This window comes from Salmo trutta, chromosome 18 (genome assembly GCF_901001165.1).
Source record: "Salmo trutta chromosome 18, fSalTru1.1, whole genome shotgun sequence".
NCBI lineage: Eukaryota > Metazoa > Chordata > Actinopteri > Salmoniformes > Salmonidae > Salmo > Salmo trutta.
The window spans coordinates 51,005,627-51,018,863 of record NC_042974.1 but is presented as its reverse complement, the minus strand read 5'-3'; positions in this window follow the sequence as shown (position 1 = coordinate 51,018,863).

Sequence of the window (13,237 nt, the reverse complement as noted above, 5' to 3'; positions counted from 1 at the left end):
CTACAACATCTGAACCCCTACTCTTCTCACACCCTACTACAACTGACTACAACATCTGAACCCCTACTCTACTCACACCCTACTTCAACTGACTACAACATCTGAACCCCTACTCTACTCACACCCTACTACAACATCTTAACCCCTACTCTACTCACACCCTACTACAACATCTGAACCCCTACTCTACTCACACCCTACTACAACATCTGAACCCCTACTCTACTCACACCCTACTACAACATCTGAACCCCTACTCTACTCACACCCTACTACAACATCTGAACCCCTACTCTACTCACACCCTACTACAACTGACTACAACATCTGAACCCTTACTCTACTCACACCCTACTACAGTGAGGGAAAAAAGTATTTGATCCCCTGCTGATTTTGTACGTTTGCCCACTCACAAAGAAATGATCAGTCTATAATTTTAATGATAGGTTTATTTGAACAGTGAGAGACAGATTAACAAAAAAATCCTAAAAAACGCATGTCAAAAATGTTATAAATTGATTTGCATTTTAATGAGGGAAATAAGTATTTGACCCCTCTGCAAAACATGACTTAGTACTTGGTGGCAAAACCCTTGTTGGCAATCACAGAGGTTAGACGTTTCTTGTAGTTGGCCACCAGGTTTACACACATCTCAGGAGGGATTTTGTCCCACTCCTCTTTGCAGATCTTCTCCAAGTCATTAAGGTTTCGAGGCTGACGTTTGGCAACTCGAACCTTCAGCTCCCTCCACAGATTTTCTATGGGATTAAGGTCTGGAGACTGGCTAGGCCACTCCAGGACCTTAATGTGCTTCTTCTTGAGCCACTCCTTTGTTGCCTTGGCCGTGTGTTTTGGGTCATTGTCATGCTGGAATACCCATCCACGACCCATTTTCAATGCCCTGGCTGAGGGAAGGAGGTTCTCACCCAAGATTTGACGGTACATGGCCCCGTCCATCGTCCCTTTGATGCAGTGAAGTTGTCCTGTCCCCTTAGCAGAAAAACACCCCCAAAGGATAATGTTTCCACCTCCATGTTTGACGGTGGGGATGGTGTTCTTGGGGTCATAGGCAGCATTCCTCCTCCTCCAAACACGGCGAGTTGAGTTGATGCCAAAGTGCTCCATTTTGGTCTCATCTGACTCACAACACTTTCACCAGTTGTACTCTGAATCATTCAGATGTTCATTGGCAAACTTCAGATGGGCATGTATATGTGCTTTCTTGAGCAGGGGCACCTTGCGGGCGCTGCAGGATTTTAGTCCTTCACGGCGTAGTGTGTTACCAATTGTTTTCTTGGTGGCTATGGTCCCAGCTGCCTTGAGATCATTGACAAGATCCTCCCGTGTAGTTCTGGGCTAATTCCTCACCGTTCTCATGATCATTGCAACTCCACGAGGTGAAATCTTGCATGGAGCCCCAGGCCGAGGGAGATTTACAGTTCTTTTGTGTTTCTTCCATTTGTGAATAATCGCACCAACTGTTGTCACCTTCTCACCAAGCTGCTTGGCGATGGTCTTGTTGCCCATTCCAGCCTTGTGTAGGTCTACATTCTTGTCCCTGACATCCTTGGAGAGCTCTTTGTTCTTGGCCATGGTGGAGAGTTTGGAATCTGATTGATTGCTTCTGTGGACAGGTGTCTTTTATACAGGTAACAAACTGAGATTAGGAGCACTCCCTTTAAGAGTAAGCTCCTAATCTCAGCTCGTTACCTGTATAAAAGACACCTGGGGGCCAGAAATCTTTCTGATTGAGAGGGGGTCAAATACTTATTTCCCTCATTAAAATGCAAATCAATTTATAACATGCGTTTTTCTGGATTTTTTTGTTGTTATTCTGTCTCTCACTGTTCAAATAAACCTACCATTAAAATTATAGACTGATCATTTCTTTGTCAGTGGGCAAACGTACAAAATCAGCAGGGGATCAAATACTTTTTTCCCTCACTGTACAACTGACTACAACATCTGAACCCCTACTCTACTCACACCCTACTACAACTGACTACAGCATCTGAACCCCTACTCTACTCACACCCTACTAGTTTGCTGTACTACGTTTAACTCTACTTTCCCCAAACTCTACTCTGTTAATCCCACATGAAACTGACAATCAAGATTAAGGGGGCATTGTTTCAATGGTCCACTCTATTTTGAACCGCATACCCTTCTCTGAAGACTCTGAGGCGTTGAAATAACCAATAAGGTTTTGGAAAGTTGGAACTGAGTCATTTGATTGGTCTGATACAATCTAAGACACTGGTATTCAAAGTCGGGGCCCCGACCAGGGGAACTGCAGTGGGGTCGCCAACATGTATTAGTTTTTTTGTATTGTTGTTTGTAACAAAAATATCAAGAATACACATTATTGTATGGGACAATATACAATATAACGTTTTTGAGAAAGATCATTTGAAAAATACAATTTTATTGAGTAAATATATTTATTGGTTTCTTCATTTTGATAAGAGATGAAAATGTAATTAATTGAAGGTTTTTTGTTGATGTAAAAATCGAAATTTACAGATTTTAAGGTGTTGAAATTAGATTTGGGGTGGAGTCGCGAGATATTATTGGGAGAAAAATTGGGTCCCAACTGAGAGTTTGAATACCACTGATCTAAGAGGTTCTTATACCGTACACACCAATGAAAGCCAATAGTTTCGGCAAGCCTCATGGTGAAACAACATACACTTATCTGAATGCACCTTACTCCTTTCACATATTCCCTACCTTTCCTCGCCCATATCCTTCTCTCACCCATTGCTATCGCTCCTCACCCTTTCCAATGCAGCAGATGTCCTTCTCTACTCTGTGCAAGCAAACACAACATTGGCACCAACACAAACATGTACATTAGATACACCTATGTAGATTAGATACTGCTGTTTATTACTTCTTAATGGTTTAATACCATTCAAAACAATAAACACAGTGTATTTGATACAAGTAATGGTGTCATCATTGTGTCAGGGTTCTTTACTGCTGTGATGGTTGTCAAGAATCATCCTGTTCTTTCTCTCTCCACCATGTTTTTCTTTATGCCATGAAATGCTACTCTGTTAAATAGTTACTGTAATTTTAGGGTACACTACAGGCTACTGGTGGCAGTGAAAGTACATGAAACAAGTTATTACATTTTTTTGTATTTATGCCAACCGTCAATGGCAGTGTTGTATCGGTTTAAGTAGTTGATGGTTATGTTGTCAAATGTTGAGCACCTATTTTAACATTGTCAGTATTGCAGTCTTTGTAAAAGCATGTTACAATAAAGAGCTGGACTGTTAAGAGGATGTGCATTTCACAGTAACTTAATGGAAGTTAGTTGCCTGGAAGTTTCTGTGAATTTTATCAAACCGAACTGGCAACCAATAAGTTATTGTAAAATTCACTGTAACTTAATAGCCAGTAACTGCTAGTAACTTATTGTACTTTCACTGAACTTTTCTCAATACAAGATAGCTTAACATTAGTTGACCACTACATAGCATTCTTTGTGGTGAACACACTTGGGACTCACTTGGCCTCAATCTCTTGGTTGGCAGTAAACTGACCTTCCTGCTACACAATCAGGCCAGTGAGCGTGACAGAGATCAGCCTCAGTAAGTTACTGTGAATTTTACAATAACTTCTTGCAGCAAGCTGAGAGTAAATTATTGAAAAATAAACATTATCTTCCTGGTGACCAACTGCCATTAAGCTAATGACAAATATACAGTAAACCCTCTTAACAGTGCAGCTCTTGGTTGTCACAAGCTTTTACAAAGACTGTAGAACTGGGAGTGGACAAATTAGGTGCTCAACCATCATCAACATAATGAAAAATGCACACCTGTACCCTTAACGGTACCGACCAGTACCAGTACCTAACAATGTGTGCCATAAGCACATCTGAAGTATCCTATAAGCAATGTTCCCTCTAAACTGTGCGTGTGTGAGTTGTTAACATGTTGATCTGAAGTAAAGGTGTTCAGTTTAATTGCACGACAAGCCTCCTTGCATTTGTAACATTTGGTGACAAGGATGGCCGAGTTTAGCTTACCTCCACCATCTCCATTTCTCCCTGTCCCTGGAGATCCACCTGTTCCATGGAATCCCTGGTTTCAATGCTTTCAGTTGTATATGTAGCTATCAATCTGCATGGAGCTGCCGACGCACGAAACAGCCAGTGGATAACAAGTTTACATCGGTGTTCCAAGCTCTCGAGGAACACTACAGTGGCTCACGCAGTATGATCATGCATCATTTTCTCTTCGGGCAAGAGCTCAACTGCCGGGTGAGTCCGTAGCTACACACTACAACCACACCGATCGCAATCATTGGGACTGTCTCACTGCCAGTCTGTTACAAAACCACCCTGGCCACACAGTTCTACATTGCAACAGCTGGCGCTAACATCCTGGGACTGGACTTATTTCATGCCCTAGGGTTGCGCATGTGCAGCACTTGCCTACACCAGTGTCTATGGAGTACTCACAACTGTTTGAGGGGTTAGGTCACCTCAGAGGTTTTGTCCATCGGCCTACAGTCAACAAAGAGGTCAAGCCAGTAATCCAGCCATTGCGGAGGAAGCCCATTGACAAGAGATTTGACAACCTCCTGGAGGATGACATCATCAAGCCCATTGATTTCTTGTCCTTGGGTCTCTAACCTGGTCGTTGCGCCCAATTAACTTCTCTAGGGTAGGGGGCAGTATTTTGACGTCCGGATGAAAGGCATGCCCATAGTAAACTGCCTGCTACTCAGGCTCAGAAGGTAGGATGTGCATATTATTAGTGGAGTTGGATAGAAAACACTGAAGTTTCTAAAACTGTTTGAATGATGTCTGTGAGTATAACAGAACTCATATGGCAGGCAAAAACCTGAGAAAAATCCAACCAGGAAGTGTGGAAATCTGAGGTTTGTAGTTTTTCAAGTGATTGCCTATACAGTATACAGTGACTTAGGGTTCATTTTGCACTTCCTAAGGCTTCCATTAGATGTCAACAGTCTTTAGAATGTTGTTTAATGCTTCTACTGTGACTGGGGAGAGAACAAGAGGTCCTGGAGTCAGATGACTGAGAGAATGACATGAGTTTAGTGGCGTGCGCTCATGTGAGAATGAGCTGTGTTCCTTTTCTTTTTTGAAGACATTGGTATTGTCCGGTTGGAATATTACTGAAGATTTATGACTAAAACATTCTAAAGATTGATGCTATACATTGTTTGACATGTTTCTACGAACGTAAATATAACTTTTTTTGACTTCGTTGTGACATTTTGCGCGCGCTTCATGCATTTGGAGTAGTGGACTAAGCGCGCGAACAAAAAGGAGGTAGTTGGACATAAATGATGGACTTTATTGTACAAAACAAACATTTATTGTCGAACTGGGATTCCTGGGAGTGCATTCTGATGAAGATCATCAAAGGTAAGTGAATATTTATAAAGTAATTTTTGTCATTTCTGTTGACTCCAAAAAGGCGGGTATCTGTATGGCTTGTTAGCACTGTACTCAGATTATTACAAAATTTGCTTTCTCTGATTTAAAAAAAATCTGACACAGCGGTTGCATTAAGGAGAAGTGTGTCTATAATTCTTTAAATAACTGTTGAATATTTTTTTCAATGTTTATGATGAGTATTTCTGTAAATGTATGTGCTCATTCACCGGAAGTTTTGGGAGGCAAAACATTTCTGAACATTACACGCCAATGTAAAATGGGGTTTTTGGATATAAATATGAACTTTATCGAGCAAAACATACATGTATTGTGTAACATGAAGTCCTATGAGTGCCATCTGATGAAGATCATCAAAGGTTAGTGATTAATTTTAGCTGTATTTCTGGTTTTTGTGATGCCTCTCCTTGCTTGGAAAATGGCTGTGTGGTTTTTCCTTGTTTAGGTGCTGTCCTAACATAATCTAATGTTATGCTTTCGCCGTAAAGCCTTTTTGAAATCGGACAATGTGGTTGGATTAACGAGAAGTGTATCTTTAAAATGGGATATAATAGTTGTATGTTTGAGAAATTTGAACTTGTAAGATTGTTGTTGTTTTGAATTTGCCGCCCTGCTATTTCACTGGCTGTTGAATAGTGTGTCCCGCAGGTGGGACGCTAGCGTCCCACATACCCCAGAGAGGTTAAAGGTGATCTTCGGATCTGCATGGACCGCAGGGCCATGAACAAAGAGATTATTTCCGACAAGTACCCGCTACCAACCGCTGAGGGGCTCACAACCCACTTTTATGGGTCCACGGTATTCAGCAACTTGACCTGAGGCAGGGATACCCCCAGGTTCCCCTGGCACATGATAGCCAAGATCTCACTGCATTCATACACACGGGGCTGTTCAGGTACAAACGCATGCCATTCGGACTCAGCTCCGCGCCCAGCTGTTTTCCCAAAAATTATGACTCTTCTCCTGGCAGGCATCCCTGGAGTGTCAATCTATCTGGATGACATTGTGGTGTACGGTGCATCACAGACAGAGCATGAATCTGACTTACAGCAGCTCTTTCATCAGCTCTTCAAGAACGGGGCCAGACTCAACACTGAAAAGTGTTCATGGTGTCAGACGTTGAGTTCCTTGGATACAGGCTCTCCAGCCAGGGCATCACCCCCATCCTGTCCCATGTGGATGCCATTCTCACCTTGCCTGAGCCTCAGTCCGCAGCACAGCTGACGTCATTCCTTGGCATGGCAACATGCTACTTAGTTTCTTCCAAACTACGCTGAGACAACCGCTCCTCTTCGACGGCTTCTGAAAAAAGACGCACCATGAACATGGACTCAGGACTGTCGGGATGCTATTTATTTAAATTTTTTATATTTTTTTTACCTTTATTTTTTTACAATGATGGCCTACCCCGGCCAAACCCGCTACAATAACTGCTACGCAGGAGCTCAAGGTGCAGCTCGCATCGATCCCAACACTGGCTCACTTCGACACATCAGCACAAACGATTGTCACCTGTGATGCCTCGGCACTCGCCCTTGGATCTGTTTTGCCTCAACTGCATGGAGGCGTGGAACGGCCAGTGGCTTTTGCCTCACGGGTTTTGTCTCCGACTGAACAAAAGTACTCTGTGGGAGAGCCGGAGGCCCTGGCTTGCATGTGGGCATGCGAGCGCTGGCGCTGGCACTTGTACTTGTACGGCAGACCATTAAAACTCTGCACAGACCATCAAGCCCTCACAGCACTTCTGGTCACACATGGTTCCGGACACAAGCCTCTATGGCTTTTCAGATGGGCAGATCATCTGTACCAGTACAATTCCGATCTTGAGTTCACCCCAGGATGCCACAACGTTGTGGCTGACCTGCTGTCCAGGACGATCTCACCTGCATAAATGGTGTGCATGGCAACAGAGGGGGACGACGACAACTGTGTCCACATGCTACAGTCACAATGCAGGAACTCAAACAGGCATCACAGGATGACAAGCTGCTCACAAGGCTTCACACCTACATCAGGTAAGGATGGCCTGCTAGGGTGAATGGAGACCTACTGCTGTTTTCTTTATTTTTATTATTTTCTACATTGTAGAAATAACACTTATGAACTCATGTAGTAACCCAAAAAGTGTTAAACAAATCAAAATGTATTTGAGATTTGAGATTCTTCAAAGTAGCCACCCCTTGCCTTCATGACAGCTTTGCACACTCTTGGCAATCTCTCAACCAGCTTCATGAGGAATGCTTATCCAACAGTCTTGAAGGAGTTCCCACATATGCTGAGCACTTGTTGGCTGCTTTTTCTTCACTCTGCGGTCCAACTCATCCCAAACCCCAAGAACAGTTGGGTCTGGGTCCTGTTTGTTCCCTCTGTCCTCCAGCATCCAGTGTCCAGTGTTGCTGCAGCATCGTCCCTCCTCCATCACCGACCCAGGCCGATGGACGCACTCCCCCCCACCCCCCTGCTCCCTCTCCACCTCTCTCCCCTTCCTCCTTCTACACCTACAGTGCCTTGCAAAGTATTCACCCCCCTTGGCATTTTTCCTATTTTGTTGCATTACAACCTGTAATTTAAATTGATTTTTATTTGGATTTCATGAAATGGACATACACAAAATAGTCCAAATTGGTGAAGTGAAATGAAAAAAAAAAGACATGTTTCAAAGATTTCTCAAAAAAAATAAAGGGAAAAGTGGTGTGTGCATATGTATTCACCCCCTTTGCTATGAAGCTCCTAAATAAGATCTGGTGCAACCAATTACTTTCAGAAGTCACATAATTAGTTAAATAAAGTCCACCTGTGTACAATCTAATTGTCACATGATCTGTCACATGATCTCAGTATATATACACGTTCTAAAAGGCCCCAGAGTCTGCAACACCACTAAGCAAGAGGCACCACCAAGCAAGCAGCACCATGAAGACCAAGGAGCTCTCCGAACAGGTCAAGGACAAAGTTGTGGAGAAGTACAGATCAGGGTTGGGTTATAAAAAAATATCAGAAACTTTGAACATCCCACGGAGCACCATTAAATCAATTATAAAAAAATTGAAAGAATATGGTCCCACAACAAACCTGCCAAGAGAGGGCCGCCCACCAAACTCTCAGACCAGGCAAGGAGGGCATTAATCAGAGAGGCAACAAAGAGACCAAAGAAAACCCTGAAGGAGCTGCAAAGCTCCACAGCGGAGATTGGAGTATCTGTCCATAGGACCACTTTAAGCCGTACATTCCACAGAGCTGGGCTTTACGGAAGAGTGGCCAGGAAAAAAGCCATTGCTTAAAGAAAAAAATAAGCAAACACGTTTGGTGTTCGCAAAAAGGCAAATGGAGGATCCCCAAACATATGGAAGAAGGTACTCTGGTTAGATGAGACTAAAATTTAGCTTTTTGGCCATCAAGGAAAACGCTATGTCTGGCGCAAACCTAACACCTCTCATCACCCCAAGATTACCATGGTGGCAGCATCATGCTGTGGGGATGTTTTTCATCGGCAGGGACTGTGAAACTGGTTAGAATTGAAGGAATGATGGGTGGCGCTAAATACAGGGAAATTCTTGAGGGAAACCTGTTTCAGTCTTCAAGAGATTTGAGACTGGGACGGAGGTTCACCTTCCAGCAGGACAATGACCCTAAGCATACTGCTAAAGCAACACTTGAGTGGTTTAAGGGGACATACTTAAATGTCTTGGAATGGCCTAGTCAAAGCCTAGACCTCAATTCAATTGATAATCTGTGGTATGACTTAAAGATTGCTGTACACCAGCGGAACCCATCCAACTTGAAGGAGCTGGAGCAGTTTGGCCTTGAAGAATGGTCAAAAATCCCAGTGGTTAGATGTGCCATGCTTATAGAGACATACCCCAAGAGACTTGCAGCTGTAATTCCTGCAAAAGGTGGCTCTACAAAGTACTGACTTTGGGGGGGTGAACAGTTTTCAGGTTCTTTTGTCTTATTTCTTGATTGTTTCACAAGAAAAAAATATTTTGCATCTTGAAACTGGTAGACATGTTGTGTAAATCAAATGATACAACCCCCCCCAAAAAAATATATTTTAATTCCAGGATGTAAGGCAACAAAATAGGAAAAATGCCAAGGGGTGGGGGTGAATACTTTCGCAAGCCACTGTATGAGCAAAAATGTCAAAATATATATTTTTGCTTTGACATTGTGGGCTATTGTGTGTAGATTGATGAGGGAAAACAACTATTTAATACATTTTAGAACAAAATTTGGAAAAAGTGAAGGGGTCTGAATACTTTTCGAATGCACTGTATATACATTACCAGTCAAAAGTTTGGACACACCTACTCATTCAAAGGTTTATCTTTATTTTTACTATTTCCTACATTGTAGAATATTAGTAAAGACATCAAAACTATGAAATAACACATGGAATCATGTAGCAACCAAAAAAGTGTAAAACAAATCAAAATATATTTTAGATTTTAGATTCTTCAAAGTAACCCCCCTTTGCCTTGATGCGGGTGGTGCAGTCACACTCTTGGCATTCTCTCAACCAGCTTCATGAGGAATGCTTTTCCAACAGTCTTGAAGGAGTTCCCACATATGCTGAGCACTTGTTGGCTGCTTTTCCTTCACTCTGCGGTCCAACTCATCCCAAACCATCTCAATTTGCTTGAGGTCAGGGATTGTGGAGGCCAGGTCATCTCATCTGATGCAACACTCCATCACTCTCCTTCTTGGTCAAATAGCCCTTACACATCTTGGAGGTGTGTTGGGTCATTGTACTGATGAAAATGACAGTCCCACTAAACGTAAATGATAGTCTCACTAAACGCAAACCAGATGGGATGGCATATCGCTGCAGAATGCTGTGGTAGCCATGCTGGTTAAGTGTGCCTTGAATTCTAAATAAAACACAGACGGTGTCACCAGCAAAGCACCATCACACCTCCTCCTCTATTCTCCACGATTGGAACCACAAATGCGTAGATCATCCGTTCACCTACTCTGAATCTAACAGACACGGCGGTTGGAATCAAAATCTCAAATTTGAATTTCCATAGGTCTAATGTCCATTGCTCATGTTTCTTGGCCCAATCAAGTCTCTTCTTCTTATTGGTGTCCTTTAGTAGTGATTTCTTTGTAAAAATTCGACCATGAAGGCCTGATTCATGCAGTCTCCTCTGAACAGTTGATGTTGAGATGTGTCTGTTACTTGAACTCTGTGAAGCATTTATTTGGGCTGCAATCTGAGGTGCAGTTTTTTAAATTAACATATCCTCTGCAGCAGAGGTAACTCTGGGTCTTCCTTTCCTGTGGCGATCCTCATGAGAGCCAGTTTTATCATAGGGCTTGATGGTTTTTGGGACTGCATTTGAAGAAACTTTCAAAGTTCTTGAAATCTTCCGCATTGACTGACCTTCATGTCTTAAAGTAATGATTAACGGTCATTTCCCTTTGCTTGTTTGCGCTGTTCTTGCCTTAATATGGACTTGGTCTTTTACCAAACAGGGCTATCTTCTGTATACCACCCCTACCTTGTCACAAGACAACTGATTGGCTCGAACGCATTAAGAAGGAAGAAATTACACAAATGTACTTTTAACAAGGCACACCTGTTAATTGAAATGCATTCCAGGTGACTACCTCATGAAGCTGGTTGAGAGAATGCCAAGAGTGTGCAAAGCTGTCATCAAGGCAAGGTGGCTACTTTGAAGAATCTGAAATCTAAAATATATTTGGATTTGTTTATCACTCTTTTGGTTACTACATGATTCCATATGTGTTATTTCATAGTTTTGATATCTTCTTCACTATTATTGTACAATGTAGAAAATAGTAAAAATAAAAAATTAACTTTGATTGAGTAGGTGTGTACAAACTTTTCGCTGGTACTATATATATATATATATATATATATATATTCCGGACTCAGACATTGCTAAAATCGTCCTAATATTTCTATATTTCTTCATTCCATTCTTTTACTTTTTATATTTGTGTGTATTGTTGTATATTGTTATATATTACTGCAGTGTTGGAGCTAGGAACACAAGCATTTGACAACTTTTTAAAATTAATTTAACTAGGAAAGTCAGTTAAAAACAAATTCTTATTTACACTGAAGGCCTACCAAAAGGCAAAAGGCCTCCTGTGGGGACGAGGTTGGGATGTAAAAAAATTATATATATATATATATATATATATATATATATATATATATATATATATATATACTGCTCAAAAAAATAAAGGGAACACTAAAATAACACATCCTAGATCTGAATGAATGAAATAATCTTATTAAATACTTTTTTCTTTACATAGTTGAATGTGCTGACAACAAAATCACACAAAAATAATCAATGGAAATCCAATTTATCAACCCATGGAGGTCTGGATTTGGAGTCACACTCAAAATTAAAGTGGAAAACCACACTACAGGCTGATCCAACTTTGATGTAATGTCCTTAAAACAGTCAAAATGAGGCTCAGTAGTGTGTGTGGCCTCCACGTGCCTGTATGACCTCCCTACAACGCATGGGCATGCTCCTGATGAGGTGGCGGATGGTCTCCTGAGGGATCTCCTCCCAGACCTGGACTAAAGCATCCACCAACTCCTGGACAGTCTGTGGTGCTACATGGCGTTGGTGGATGGAGCGAGACATGATGTCCCAGATGTGCTCAATTGGATTCAGGTCTGGGGAACGGACAGGCCAGTCCATAGCATCAATGCCTTCCTCTTGCAGGAACTGCTGACACACTCCAGCCACATGAGGTCTAGCATTGTCTTGCATTAGGAGGAACCCAGGGCCAACCGCACCAGCATATGGTCTCACAAGGGGTCTGAGGATCTCATCTCGGTACCTAATGGCAGTCAGGCTACCTCTGGCGAGCACATGGAGGGCTGTGCGGCCCCCCAAAGAAAAGCCACCCCACACCATGACTGACCCACTGCCAAACCGGTCATGCTGGAGGATGTTGCAGGCAGCAGAACGTTCTCCACGGCATGTCCAGACTCTGTCACATGTGCTCAGTGTGAACCTGCTTTCATCTGTGAAGAGCACAGGGCGCCAGTGGCGAATTTGCCAATCTTGGTGTTCTCTGGCAAATGCCAAACGTCCTGCACGGTGTTGGGCTGTAAGCACAACCCCCACCTGTGGACGTCGGGCCCTCATACCACCCTCATGGAGTCTGTTTCTGACCGTTTGAGCAGACACATGCACATTTATTTATATATATATATATATATACAAAACACACATCATGACAAGAGAGACAACACAACACTACATAAAGAGAGACCTAAGACAACAACATAGCAAGGCAGCAACACATGACAACACAGCATGGTAGCAACATGAAAACAACGTGGTAGCAACACAACATGGTAGCAGCACAAAACATTGAACAAGCATTATTGGCTACAGACAACAGCATAAAGGGCAAGAAGGTAGAGACAACACATCACGCAAAGCAGCCACAACTGTCAGTAAGAGTGTCCATGATTGACTCTTTGAATGAAGAGATTGAGGTAAAACTGTCCAGTTTGAGTGTATTGCAGCTCATTCCAGTCGCTAGCTGCAGCGAACTGAAAAGACAAGCAACCCAGGGATGTGTGTGCTTTGGGGACCTTTAAAACCTCTACAGGATCGGTGGGTCCCCAGCGGGACAGTTGAGCTAGCCCTTTGGGGACCTTTATCAGTATGTGACTGGCAGAACCGGTGTTGTATGTGGAGGATGAGGGGTGCAGTAGATATCTCAGATAGGGGGGAGTGAGGCCTAAGGCCACTACACCTGTAATAACATCTGCTAAATATGTGTATGCGACATATA